We start from the raw sequence: 13,293 nt of genomic DNA, 5'->3' as shown, positions 1-13,293 counted from the left end.
ATGTCATCACCACATTTCTCTCAATGGAAGTGATTATGCAGCACCATTTTGCCATGTTGTGTGGCATGACATAAAATGCTGCAGCCCCTGCTGCCTTTCCTCATCACAATCTGCAGGCTACTTTCTCAGTTACTTCTCCAAGAGCAGCATAATTAACTTACTCACTGCCCTCCTCACTGTTGTCTAAACCGACCTCCTCTCATGCACCTCCCCCTGCAACCTGTCCACTCTATCATACTTCCCTCCAGCCACCCCAACTCAATTTGCACCCCTTCTACATTCTTCATAACCATTGTATGCCCACATTAACATACATCAGACAAACATGAAACAGGCACCCTTCGCCTGCTCCTACCTATCTCCTCTTTTCAAACTGTGACTTTCGAAGCCCACCCACACAACTGTCTTCAATAATGTTACTGTCATAATTCTATTAAAAAAGCACTTCTCAACAAAAGGGCCTACCTACTATGTACTAATTTACGGCATTATTTGAGCATCCTGGATCATGTGAGTTGCAAAAACATTGTTGCACACCTGGATAGTAATGGACCCAGTGACCCCTCCAATCTGGTTTTCATGGCAGAAACTCTACAGAAACAATGCTCTTCAATTTTATATCTACGATTCACCATTGCCACCTCCTCTTGATTTTTCTACGGCATGAGCTCTTGGATGCTTTTGATGTCGTAGACCATCCCTCTCTCTCCCAAATGCATACCACCTTGGATTTCAGGACACCAACATGCTTGGATCTCTCCTACTTGACTGATGACACCTTCCTTCCCCTTCTCCTCAAACTCTATTACCTCCTACTAGTAGCAAACTCTTCTTCTCCTTTACCTTCCCATATCACTTATTTATCAACAACAATCCAATCTTCTTTTTGTTCCCTTCTCCTTCCTAAAACCAACCATACTCATAACCAACTTCCTTTCTGTGATTTTTCACTGGATGGCACCAAGTTGCCTGATGCTTAAATCCCCAAAGACCAAAGTAATCTTTCTTTCAGCCTCTATTGCCACCCCCTCCCCCATTTTCCTTCTCAAATATCCTTTCAGAAGCTCCCCTAACTGCCCTGGATCACAGTTTGGGGATCAACTAGCATCCTTACACGACAAACATTGTATCACTGCAACACATTTGTCTGATAGTCGTAAATTGCTGAACATTTGGAAAATCCATCATCATCCACTGCTCTCAAACACCAATGAGAAGAACATATCATTTAATCAAACACCAACGGGAACAACATATCACATAATAGGAGTAGAACCAAATTCACCTGCCTCTGTACTCCAAATTTGCACTCTAGGAGAAAATATGACCCCCCCCTCTTTGTTAACCTTGTTGGGTGGCCAGAAGAGCACAGGAGGCATTATATCACTCCCATGTTAATTGAATACCTTCTATTACCCTGTCAGACCACGAGTCCCACAGGGGATACTGCCTATAGATTGGAATTAAATAAACAATTTTCAAAGTCAACATGAGGAAACCTACCAACACATGTTTCATACACTGTGGTTACTGCCGTTAAAGGTTTCTACATAGATGTATGTTAGAGGTTGTTGACCATAGGCATTTCCAAGATGTTTAATCATTTCTACCTGGAACAATTCATTTTATTGTTACCACCAAACATTCCGAGATGGGCAAGGCAACATCATCAGCCTACATTAGAAAATGTCATTAATATAGCCTCTTCTGACCAACAACATTAACATGTCAACTCAGGCTCAATCCACTATCTGCAAAAAGGAGACCTTGTCCAACTGGAGATAAAAAAGAAAGATCCAATGTATAGTTACCACTTACCATACAATTCACTGTTTCTCATGTGGAAAACGATCCACAGGATGCTTTTCACCCTCTCCTCTACAGGAGCACAGGAGTGCCTCTCTGCCTCCTGCAACGCAAGCGGCGCGAAAAAGCACCCATAAGTTGACCATCCGTGTTGTCCCTGTTACCTTGACAATGGTAAACTCACTGCCGCATGCCTGGATGGGCCGCGGTGTAAGGAACCAATTGAATTGCAGCACAGTAGCCGGCAGGCGAAGCCGGCGTGTAGCGAAGGCCATGAGCAAAGGCCAGCTACTCTTTCTGTCGCTCCACTGCCAGGATCATTTCACCCTCTCCTCTTCAGGAGCACAGGAGTGCCTCCCTGCCTCCTGCAACGCAAGTGGTGCAAAGAAGAACCAAAGCACCCCTAAGATGGCCGCCCGTGTTGTCCCTGTTACCTTGACAATGAGTAAACTCACTGCCGCAGGCCTGGATTGGGCGCGGTGTAAGGAACCAATTGAATTGCAGCACAGTAGCCGGCAGGCGAAGCCATCACGTAGCGAAGGCTGTGAGCAAAGGCCATCTACTCTCTGCTTCTCCGCTGCGAGAGGATCAGTTCACCCTCTCCTCTTCAGGAGCACAAGAGTGCCTCCCTGCCTCCTGCAATGCAAGCGGCGCGAAGAAGGACGGAAACAGCCATAAAATGGCCGCCCGTGTCATCCCTGTTACCTTGACAATGGGTAAACACACGGCCGCATTCCCGGATTGGCCGCAGTGTAAGGAACCAATTGAATTTCAGCACATTAGGCGGCAGGCAAAGCCGGCATGTTGCGAAACGTGTGAGCAAATGCCAGCTACTCTCTCTGCCGCTCTCGCTGCTCGACAGTGCATGCCACGATCCCGGATCCACACCAGCTCCTGCGTCATCCAGGTAAGCAAACCAGTGCCCTGGGAAGCCTCAGCGATGGCCTCAGAGCTGCCCGTCCAAATCTTCTCATCACTGTGCCCTGTATATTTCTCAGGTCCTTGCGCCTCCAGGCACATACGCTCCTGATGCACCTTGCATCTACTCTGATGCCCATGAGCACAAGAAACAGCCATATTGGCTTAAGGTTCACTTGCGCCCTGAACGGGCCAACCCCTCAGTCCTCCACCAACCTAGCGCACTTCGCCTCACGCCACCATGGTAAACATTCAGGCATTAAACCAAAGAGAGCAGGTGCTGTTGGTGAGCATGTACAAGTTGCCCTGCCAGCACAGTGGAAGCGATGCCTGTGCATAAAGAAAACAATTCTAAGACATCCCACCTTCCGTGCAATGCATACTATGCTGCCCGCAACACGCACATGCATGATGAAAGCCCGCACCGAGTCATTGCTGATCCGCAGGCACGCTACCAAGCAAACACACATGTTAAAACGCCAAAGCGACTTACGGCCAAAAGGCCCAACGCATCGACCCTACCTTCCCTTAGTCCTGCTGACATTGTGAATGATGTCATACCGATCCCAGGAATCTCCCATGCCACCACAAGGTCCACCAAACTATATGTGCCCATGAATTTCCATGCAGCTGGACTGCCTGCTGAAAGGCCCTTACCCATGAGCAATCATGATGGTAATTTGTTCACAAACGCACGTGTGCCCTTATATAAATATGCCACAAAAATGTCCATAGTATTACATGCACCCATAAATACCCATGTTGTGGAGCTACCTATTGAATTGCCTGCTAAAACACCTGCCAAAATGTCTGCAGAATCACATGCGCCCATGATTAGCCAAGCGACTGAATTGCCTTTTGTACTGCCTATTGATTTGCATGGTGTTGCCTGCTGTATTGCATGTTGATCTGCCTGCTAAAGCATGTGTGCCCATAATTGACCACGCAGCCAATTTATTTGCTTAATCACCTATGCCTGCCATTAACTCTTCTGCCAAAATGTATACAGTATTACATGCGCCCATGAATATCCAACCATTGAACTGCCTATTGAATTACCTATTGTATCGCCTGTTCTCAAGCTCAATCAGGAAGTTAATCTATCAACAAAAGCATATTTGCCTATATTTAAGTATGCCACAAATGTGTTTATAGAACTACATGCACCGAAGATCACCCGTGCAGCTGCATACTTGTAAAACTACCTGCTGAAACTGCCAATCATGTTGTTGATCTGTCTGTAGTATCACCCATGCCCACATTGAACTCTAGCACTAAAATATCTAGTGAATTAGATGTGCCCAATATCAAACATGACTCTGTGTCATCTGACAACCTACTCGCGCCCACAACTATCAACACCCCCAACCACTCTATACGAACATATCTGCCCCCCCACCGCCATGAATAAGCCAAAGCCCCACACCATTATCTCAAGCAAATTGCCTCCCCAATTAGTCAGTTGAGCCCTCATCAATGCCCGGTCTCTCTTGGCCACACCCTGGACATACAAGATCTTATCACCACCCACAATCTTGATCTCCTGGCAATCTGTGAAACCTGGCTCCATGAAGCATCGGGCCTGGCACTATCACTTGCTCTCCCTCCTGGCTACAACATTTTCAGGCAGGATCGCCCTCACTTGAAAGATGGCGGAGTCGCCCTCATAGCAAAGGATTCCATCCCTATCAGAAAGGTCTATAGGACAACCGAATAAAATAGTGACCACCTGCTCCTCAAACTCAACCCCTCACCTAGCTGCCCCATCACCATCCACCTCGTCTTCCGGCCCCGGAACCCAGAACAGACTTTCAGGTGTCCCTGACTCACCTTCTCGCAGACAACCTAATACAATCCACAAAGGCTATCCGCCTAGGAGACCTCAACCTTGGCCTAAATGACCAGATGGATCGCTCAGCCAACTCACTACACAGAGCGTTAGGAACCCTAGAGTCGCACCCTTGCCTGGATAGCTCACGACAACTGCCCTGTCACCATCAAGGCAAAAAAACCCCTTCGCTGGACTGACCACTATATCATCCTCTTCGACCTCACCACTGCTAAGTCAATCCACCAACCTATGACACCTCTGCCATCAGCTCTTAGTAGGAGCACCCGTCAACTCACTAAGGATAGACTCTTACCTCACCTCACAATTCCTGCCCTCAGGCCACCCTTCTCTAAAGACCCAGAATCTCTTGCTCAAACATTTAACACCAATATCACCCATGCTGTAGATACCATTGCCCCACTAACCTCCAGGAAAGTCAAATGCACCAAGCACTGCAATGCTTGGACACCCCCGATCTCCTCGAACTTCGCACCAAAAAAAGAGAAGCACTCTCCATCTGGAAAGCCAACCCTTGCAACTCCACTAAACAAGAGTTCAAAAAAATCGCAAAAGAATACAAACTTGTCATGAACCATGGGACGCATCCTTTCTAGACTTCCTGGTCCCTGACCCATAGGGGCTTGCACTCAGCAGTACTCCCAACATGGCCGCTGAATGCGGAACACTGTTTACCAGTTTCCGCGCCGTACGCATTACGTTCTATAAAGCGGACACGCCCCCACGGCCCTGCGCGTCTCAACGCTACCGCTTGCCGTGGCTAGACGTGTGCTGCCGTAGTTCGCTTGTGCTTATCCTTTGATTCCTGGTTCCTAGTTCCCCTAAATTCCTCCCCCTTCATTCCCTCTCTTTTTCTCCTCTATTGCATCCCGGATCTCCGTGCACTCATCTTCCGTGTGCACTCTTCGCTGTTTTCCTGGATTTCCTCGGACTTCCCCGGACATCTGAACGTTCGCAGGAGTCAGAACGCTGAACGCACGCTGGAACCCGAGGATGTACACACAGCGTTATACAAGACCCGAACTGTGCGAAAGAAGACTCCATCGAAGAGCTCCAACAAACAACATAGACAGTTGAGAAGGGGGGAAACCTGTGACAGATTGAGACGCCAACAAACTGATACAGATACGGACATGGAGACTGCAGTTCAAGACCTCATGCGCGGCATGCAAGAGTTAACCACAGAAGTTCAGAATCTCAAAGCCGAGAATGCTGCATTAAAACAACTAGTCCTGTCATGTGATTCCGCGACCAAGGAAAGTGTATTGCTGGGCGGAGTAGTGGATAAATATGATGGCTCCTCAAAGAACCTTTGTAGCTTCCTTGATTCGTGTTTAGTACACTTTACCTTTAAGCCCTACTACTTTTCCACCCCCAGGGCAAAGGTGGGCTTTATGATTTCGCATCTCTCCGGGAATGCATTAACCTGGGCTACGCCCTTAGTTAATTCTGGAGATGCCCTCCTGGATGATTATGATGGGTTTGTGCGGGCTCTAAAGACCATGTTTGACCGCCCAGAACAGTTTTACAGTGCCCAAGAACGTCTATTGGATTTCCAACAAGGGTCCCAGGATATGCTTACCTATGTAACACGCTTTAAGCACCTGGCCAAGAAAGCAGATTGGTCCTCGGAGGCCTGTTTTACCCTATTCCGGAGAGGACTAAACGAAGAGATAAAAGACGAGCTAGCCAGGGTAGCTCATCCAGGTTCCTTCCAGGCCCTTATGGACCTCTCTTTACAAATAGACTTTCGAATCCAGGAAAGGAAGGCGGAAAAGAAGAAAACAAAGATGCCTTACCAAAAGACCTCTATAGAATCTCCCTCTAAACCCGAGCCCACTCCTGCCCCGACCACAGACCCAGAACCCATGCAACTGGGGGCCTTCCGCAGACCCATATCCCTGCACAAATGATTGCGATGGATTCACACTGGGGTGTGATGTACTGTGCCTCAGATAAACATCTTGTGAGAGAATGTCCTTTGGCCCCTCCATGGCGTTCGGGAAATGCCAGCTTCCGATCCTAGATGGAGCACAGCTTCGGGAGAGAGATGTTTGCTCCACATCTACTCCATCCTTGAACTCTCCTGGATAAAACAACTTTGTGATCTTGCAGGCCTTTCTATCGCCGTCCAAGAAAGAAACTTACCCCATTATGGCATTAGTGGATTGTGGAGCCATGGGGATCTTTATAGATCAGGATTGGGTCACTACCCACCAGATTCCATATGAAACTCGAGACATCATGCAACCTGTACAGGCCATCGATGGACGACCTCTCTCTTCAGGACCAATAACCCTGCAAACCAAAGAGATCCAGCTCTTGATAAACCATCATCAAGAGATGATCAAGTTTGACATCATAAATTCTGCCCATTATCCTATTGGTACTGCGTATGCCCTGGTTACAGAAGCAGAACCCATAAATCAACTGGGCAGCAGGATCCTTGTTTCTTGGCTCCGAACATTGCATGTCTCACTGCCTATCCCTGGATTCCTCATCAAGATCCTCTGAAGGTACGCTGACAGACAAGCAAGGCTCACTCACGGTCTCAAATATTATCCAGGCCCCCAGCGCCTATCAGGATTACACTGATGTGTTTTCAACTGCCATCGTTCAAGCCCTACCCCCTACCAGACCTGAAGACTGTGCTATTGATACTGAACCCTCAGCAGTGATTCCCTTTGGAAGGAGGTTCATCCTATCAGAACCAGAGAAAAGGGCCTTCCAAGAATACTTGGATACCAACCTAGAAAATGGCACCATACGACCATCCAAACCCCCAGCGGGAGCTTTGTTGTTTTTCGTTCCCAAGAAAGATACTAAGGAGCTTAGGCCTTGTCTTGATTATCGTGGACTTAATCAATGCACCCTCAAGGACCACTACCCATTTCCTTAATCTCAGATATCCTCGAAGCAGTGAGAGGAGCTGTAATCTTCACGAAATTAGATTTCAGAGGTGCCCACCATCTGATCCGTATAAAGGAAGGTGACAAATGGAAAACAGCCTTTAGAACACCTTTGGGCACTTTGAATACTTGGCTATGCCCTTCAGACTTGCCAATACCCCAGCAGTCTTCCAACGTTTTATGGACCGGGTGTTCTCCGATATGCTGTTCCTCTTCGTCATAGTTTACCTGGACGACATACTGATATACTCCAAGGACCATCTTAAGCAAGAAGAGCATGTCAAGGCAGTCTTACAATGGCTACGTGAACATAAACTCCTGGCTAAACCCGAGAAATGCTTTTTTCATGTCTCTACTGTTCACTATCTCGGGTTTTTGTCCTTAGTCCAGAAGGAATTGGAATGTACCACTCAAAAGTAAATTCCATACTATCCTGGCCTGTTCCAACTACTGTGAAACAGATTCAATCCTTCCTGGGGCTTGCCAACTTCTACCGGAAATTCATACCTTCCTTTTCGGAGATAGTCCAACCGATTGTTACATTGTTGAAGAAGGATACTCCCTTCCTCTGGACCGCAGCCCAAGACGAGGCATTCCAATGTTTGAAGTCGGAATTTACACAAGCCCCCATCTTGGCTCAACTTGACATTGATCGACCTTTCCTAGTGGAGACTGATGCCTCCAACTATGCCATTGGAGCAGTCTTAAAGCAGGAATTCGAGGACAAGTTAGAACACCCCATCGCTTATCTCTCGCGAACCCTAACTCCTAGCGAGACCCATTATTTTGTTCTGCAAAAGGAATTGTTGGCCATCCGTCAAGCCTTCACAGAGTGGTGTCATCTACTCCTGGGAGCTAAACATCCTATTCAGGTCCGTACGGATCATCGGAATCTCCAAGTTCTACAATTCCTGGAATGTAGGAATAGTCGTCAAGCCCGTTGGGCCTTCTTCTTTACTCAGAGCCAGTTCCAAATCCATCATGTTCCTGGAACACACAACATAATTGCTGACGCCTTATCCCGACGTCCCGACTACAAAACTCTTGAAGATCCATCCTTCCCAAAGATGTTTCCCCATACAATTTTCATAGCCCACGCAATCACTCTCCTGGAAGACATTCAGATTCAAACCCAGTCGTCTGAGATCTGGAAGGAATTTACTGGGAAGAATCGATGGAATCTTAAAACCAAGGACGGGTATTTGTTCAAGGACAATGGCCTGGTCATTCCCACACAGAGACTGTGACAAAGGATTACAAGCCTCTGTCATGATACCCCTCATTCAGGACATTGTGGTATTACCAACACTCTCCGTTTCAGACAAAGGCCCTCATTACGACCCAGGCGGTAAGGGGTTTACGCCGGCGTAAACTTCGCCGACCCTTACCGCCTGAGTACGAGTTCCCTCAGCGCCATGGCGGATTTAACACCTGCTTTTAGCAGGTGTTAAAATCCATGGCGCTAAGGGACCTCGTTGTTAATTACGCCACCGTAATTTACGGTGGCGTAATTAACGCCTTCCCCACTCCCATTATGCCCTATGGGGCAAAAATGGGAATGGGGAAGGGTAAATGGGGATTGGGGACTTACCGCCCCGCCAAGGTCGGAATGGGGCGGTAAGTCCGCCAACCACCATGGCGGAGTTGGCAGCTTAGCGCCATGGACCATGGTGCTAATAGCACCATGGTTCTCCGCCAAGGTCGTAATGAGGGCCAAAGACAGTTTTGGTGGCCAAAAATGCAAGTTGACGTCTGTTATGTCTTACCTATCCTGGTTCATTACCACAAACCCACTAAAGTCTCTTAACCCAACCTGGTCTCCTGGCTCATCATTGCAACCCCTCAACTTGCGTTGTAACACTGGCGACGAGGATTTTGGTGATTGAGGTGTACCTGGGGCTGAAAAGCAGCAAGAAAGGACAGAAAAGAAGCAAACTTGTGCCAGAAGGAATATGGTGCACAGGAAGTTGCCCACCAAAAAGGAGTGAGGAACCAGAAGCATCCACCTGCCCCTCCACCCCCCAGACCCAAGGTGAGCGCGCCCCATGTCCTGCATGACTGATTAGTGAGGGACATTTATAGTGATTTTGGGGGGCAGCGCTGCTCACTTTCATTTGTTCTGCATCTGCCACAGCAAGGGCTTCTTAATATATGAAGGCATAGGCGCATTTTTAGTTTGGCGCTTCACAAGAAGTCAATGGCGTGTTATTGGCAGAGCAAGGGGTCGGGGGAACAAAAGAGAGACTGTGCTTATCAGCAGTGCAAATGGCTCCAGCGAGAGAGCGCATAGAAGTAGCCGGGCATTTGACATCACGCCCACGTTCATAAGACTTTTACAAGCTGTGTTTGAACATGCTGTAAAAAGGAGCGGCTGCAAGTCATATTAACACTGAGTAGGAGTTAAAGGCGCAGCTGGATTGACTGTTCATTACCTTCGGCATTACTGGAACGTTACATGTACTGCAATGACTGGAGGATGCATTTCAAGGCTATCAAAATGGAAGCGGCAGGCATTTATTTTCTATTAGCATTTCCATTTTGTCTGATCGGATCTTCAGGAAAGTGTTTCTGCCTTTCGATTTTCTTGAAAGTGTAATGTGCGAACTCAAAATGTTTTGCCTTATGTACATGCATGCAATTTTTTTTGTGACATTGCCATTTTATTGAGCTGATATTTAAGAGTTAAAAAGCAACATGCAATGTACCCATGCAACGTTTCTTTATATTGTAAATGCAAAGGCCATCACATGCTAAAATGTTGTTTGGAAAATGAAAATGAAGGCAATGCATCACTTTGGGAATGTGATATATGAAAACATGGGTTACATTTTGCAGGCATTGTGGTGTAGTTTTTATGGTTTGTTATATGGCATTCTATAACATGCTTCTGGGAAAGGAGTTTCCTGTTTTTTGTGCCAATAGCGTTGGCAGGAGTGTTGATTTACAGTGGCCATGTGCTGTGGGTCTCTTTATTGGTGTGAATATAGTTATTGGTGTGTGCCAAACTGTAAGCATGAGTGTTACCCAAGGGTGGGCAATTGAATTATTTTTTGGAGCCATATGGTGGCTATGTGCCAACAAGCAGTGTTTTATTATGGTGCCAATGTGTTTTGTTTGGCAAGTGTTTTAGTAATTGCATTGGACCTAAAGTTATGGTGCCAATGTTGGTTATTGGCAAGTTTTAATTGGAAATGGCTATGGCACCAATGTTTTTAGCAGGTTTTAAGTGGTAATGGAATGGAATTAATGCAACCAAAAGAAATGGCAGGTAATAAAATGTATAGTGTAGTTTGCAGTAACTAACCCATAGTTACATATCAACAAAGACTCTGCAGGCATAACATTTTGAACTTTTATTGCGGCGCACCTAATTTTCGGATTATCAAAATTTGTTATGCTGAATTCGTCTTGTTGTTTTTGTGTGGATATTGTGAGTGCCATAGAACTACTGCATTTCTTTGATATGTTCACTTTGACAATGTTTTTATTAACCTAACAATTTTTCCACAGGTATATGTCAAAACTGAACTTTGCAAGCATGATTTTTGGGACTCGCTATGGTGGTGTAACTTAAAACGTTTTATATTCCCAAGATTTTCAAGCTGAATTCGTTCATTAGTTTATTTAACAAACTGTGTAGGTTATTAATAAGTCAGCTGTGTGATTGTGGTTGTGTGAATGTCTGTTTGCCAGTATGAGAGCATGGTTTGCTCATTGTCTAGTAATAGGTTTGTTCCTTGACCTTTAAGCATGCCTATGTTTAATATGCTTAGTTGTGGCAAGCATTCTCTTGTTCAGGTAGTGAACTTACATAGGTTCAAATGTTAATGTGCTCAGTGGTGAGCATTGGTGTTTCAAGGTTAGTAGCTAGGTTACAGACCTGGTTTTATGTTGGCACATTTTTGTGTCAATGTGTTAGTTAGTTAATGATTGATCATTTGGTTGGGTATCAACATTGGTGCTATTTGTCACCGTTAATGTGGTTGGTGCTCAGCAGGATGTTATGTGGAGGCAATTTGTGTCTCTAAATGATATGCATTAGGCAGATAGAGGGTATTAACCCTGTAGTTTCTTTCAAGAAGCTTTTGATGTTGGAGAATGTTGTAACAGGGTTAATGATATGATGTAGGTGGTCAGGTTTGTTTATTAGATTGTGGGCTGGTTCCCTGTAGCTGAGTTCCATAAATGGCCATTATGGTTCTGGTGAGTGTCTTGTAGTGGATTAGCTATTTTTAGCTATATCATGGAATTGGAAGGGAATAGCATATGACTATTAGTGGTTTGCTGGATGGGATATGGAAGGATAGTTTTTTTTAGATATATTGTCCATTTATGACTTTTCCTTCTGTTTCCTTCCTTCATTGTATTGTCATGTAAGGGGGAGATGTGTTATGTCTTACCTATCCTGGTTCATTAGCTGTTTCCTAAGTATATGTGAGCCTGTGCCTGGAATGCTTGTATTATAGTGTTCCATCTAGAATGTTTTGGTGTGAGTGCCAAGGTTCTCCCTGTTCAGTTGGAAAATGAGCTGAACAGAGGGGGGACCGGTGGATGCTTCCCTCCCTTATGTACTTATCCTGCCTGTAACTTATTACCTGTGACTTATGTACCACGAACCCACTAAAGTCTCTTAACCCAACCTGGTCTCGTTGCTCATCATTGCAACCCCTCAACTTGCGTTGTAACAACGTCCAGCAGTACATCCAAGCCTGTGCAGTCTGCAATCAAAACAAGCATGATAACAAGAGGCCGGCGGGTCTCCTACTCCAACCAACCTACCAAGAAGACCCTGGGAAATTATTGCTACAGACTTTATTGTGGAACTACCACCTTCCAGGGGATACACAACTATCATGATTACCATTGATTTATTCACTCACATGGCTCATTTTACACCCTTTGTATAAACTACCATCTTTCTCAGAACTCGCTGGAATCTTCCTGGAACACATATTCCGACTTCATGGACTCCCTTCCAAGATCATTTCAGACAGAGGTCCTCAATACATATCTCAATTCTGGAAACACTTATGCCGTATACTAGGAATCCAATGTGCCCTCTCCTCAGGTTATCATCCACAGACCAACGGAGCTACAGAACGTGTGAACCAAACCCTGGAGCAGTATCTTCGTTGTTTCACCACCAAGGTCCAGGACGATTGGTCTCGCTTAATACCTGTGGCTGAGTTCGCCTACAACAATTCGGATCACTCGGCTGTCAAGACCAGCCCCTTCTTCTGCAGCCAAGGATTCCACCCTTCGGTTCTACCACCCCTTCTCCCACATCCTACACCAGTTCCTACAGTCGACTCCTGGATTGAAACCAATATCAACGTACTCAAGGAAGCCAAAGAACACCTCAAAAATGCCCGAACTAACATCAAACACTATGCAGACTCCAAAAGAAGGCCAGGACCTTCCTATGCAGTGGGTGATAAGGTCTGGCTATCCTCAAAACTACTGCCTCGACACTTACGACCTCATAAATTGGCTCATCGGTACTATAGCCCCTTTTCCATAAAGGAAATCATTAACCCAGTGGCCTTCCGACTCAAATAACCAGACTCCTGGAAGAGGATCCACCCAGTGTTTCACACATCTCTAATGAAACCATACGTCCAGACCTCCCGGACTGCTCCAAGATCTACCCCTGTGGTTGTCGATGACCAGCTAGAATACGAAGTGTCCAGAATATGTGACTCCAGGTACAGACGTGGTCAGCTACAGTATCTGGTGGAGTGGAAAGGCTATCCACCCAGTGAGTGCACCTGGGAACCAGTCTCAAACCTAAAAGCCCCCAGACTACTTCAA

The sequence above is a fragment of the Ambystoma mexicanum genome, chromosome 7p (assembly GCF_040938575.1).
Source record: "Ambystoma mexicanum isolate Mex_15411 chromosome 7p, UKY_AmexF1_1, whole genome shotgun sequence".
Taxonomy (NCBI): domain Eukaryota; kingdom Metazoa; phylum Chordata; class Amphibia; order Caudata; family Ambystomatidae; genus Ambystoma; species Ambystoma mexicanum.
Note: the sequence above shows the minus strand (reverse complement) of the source record.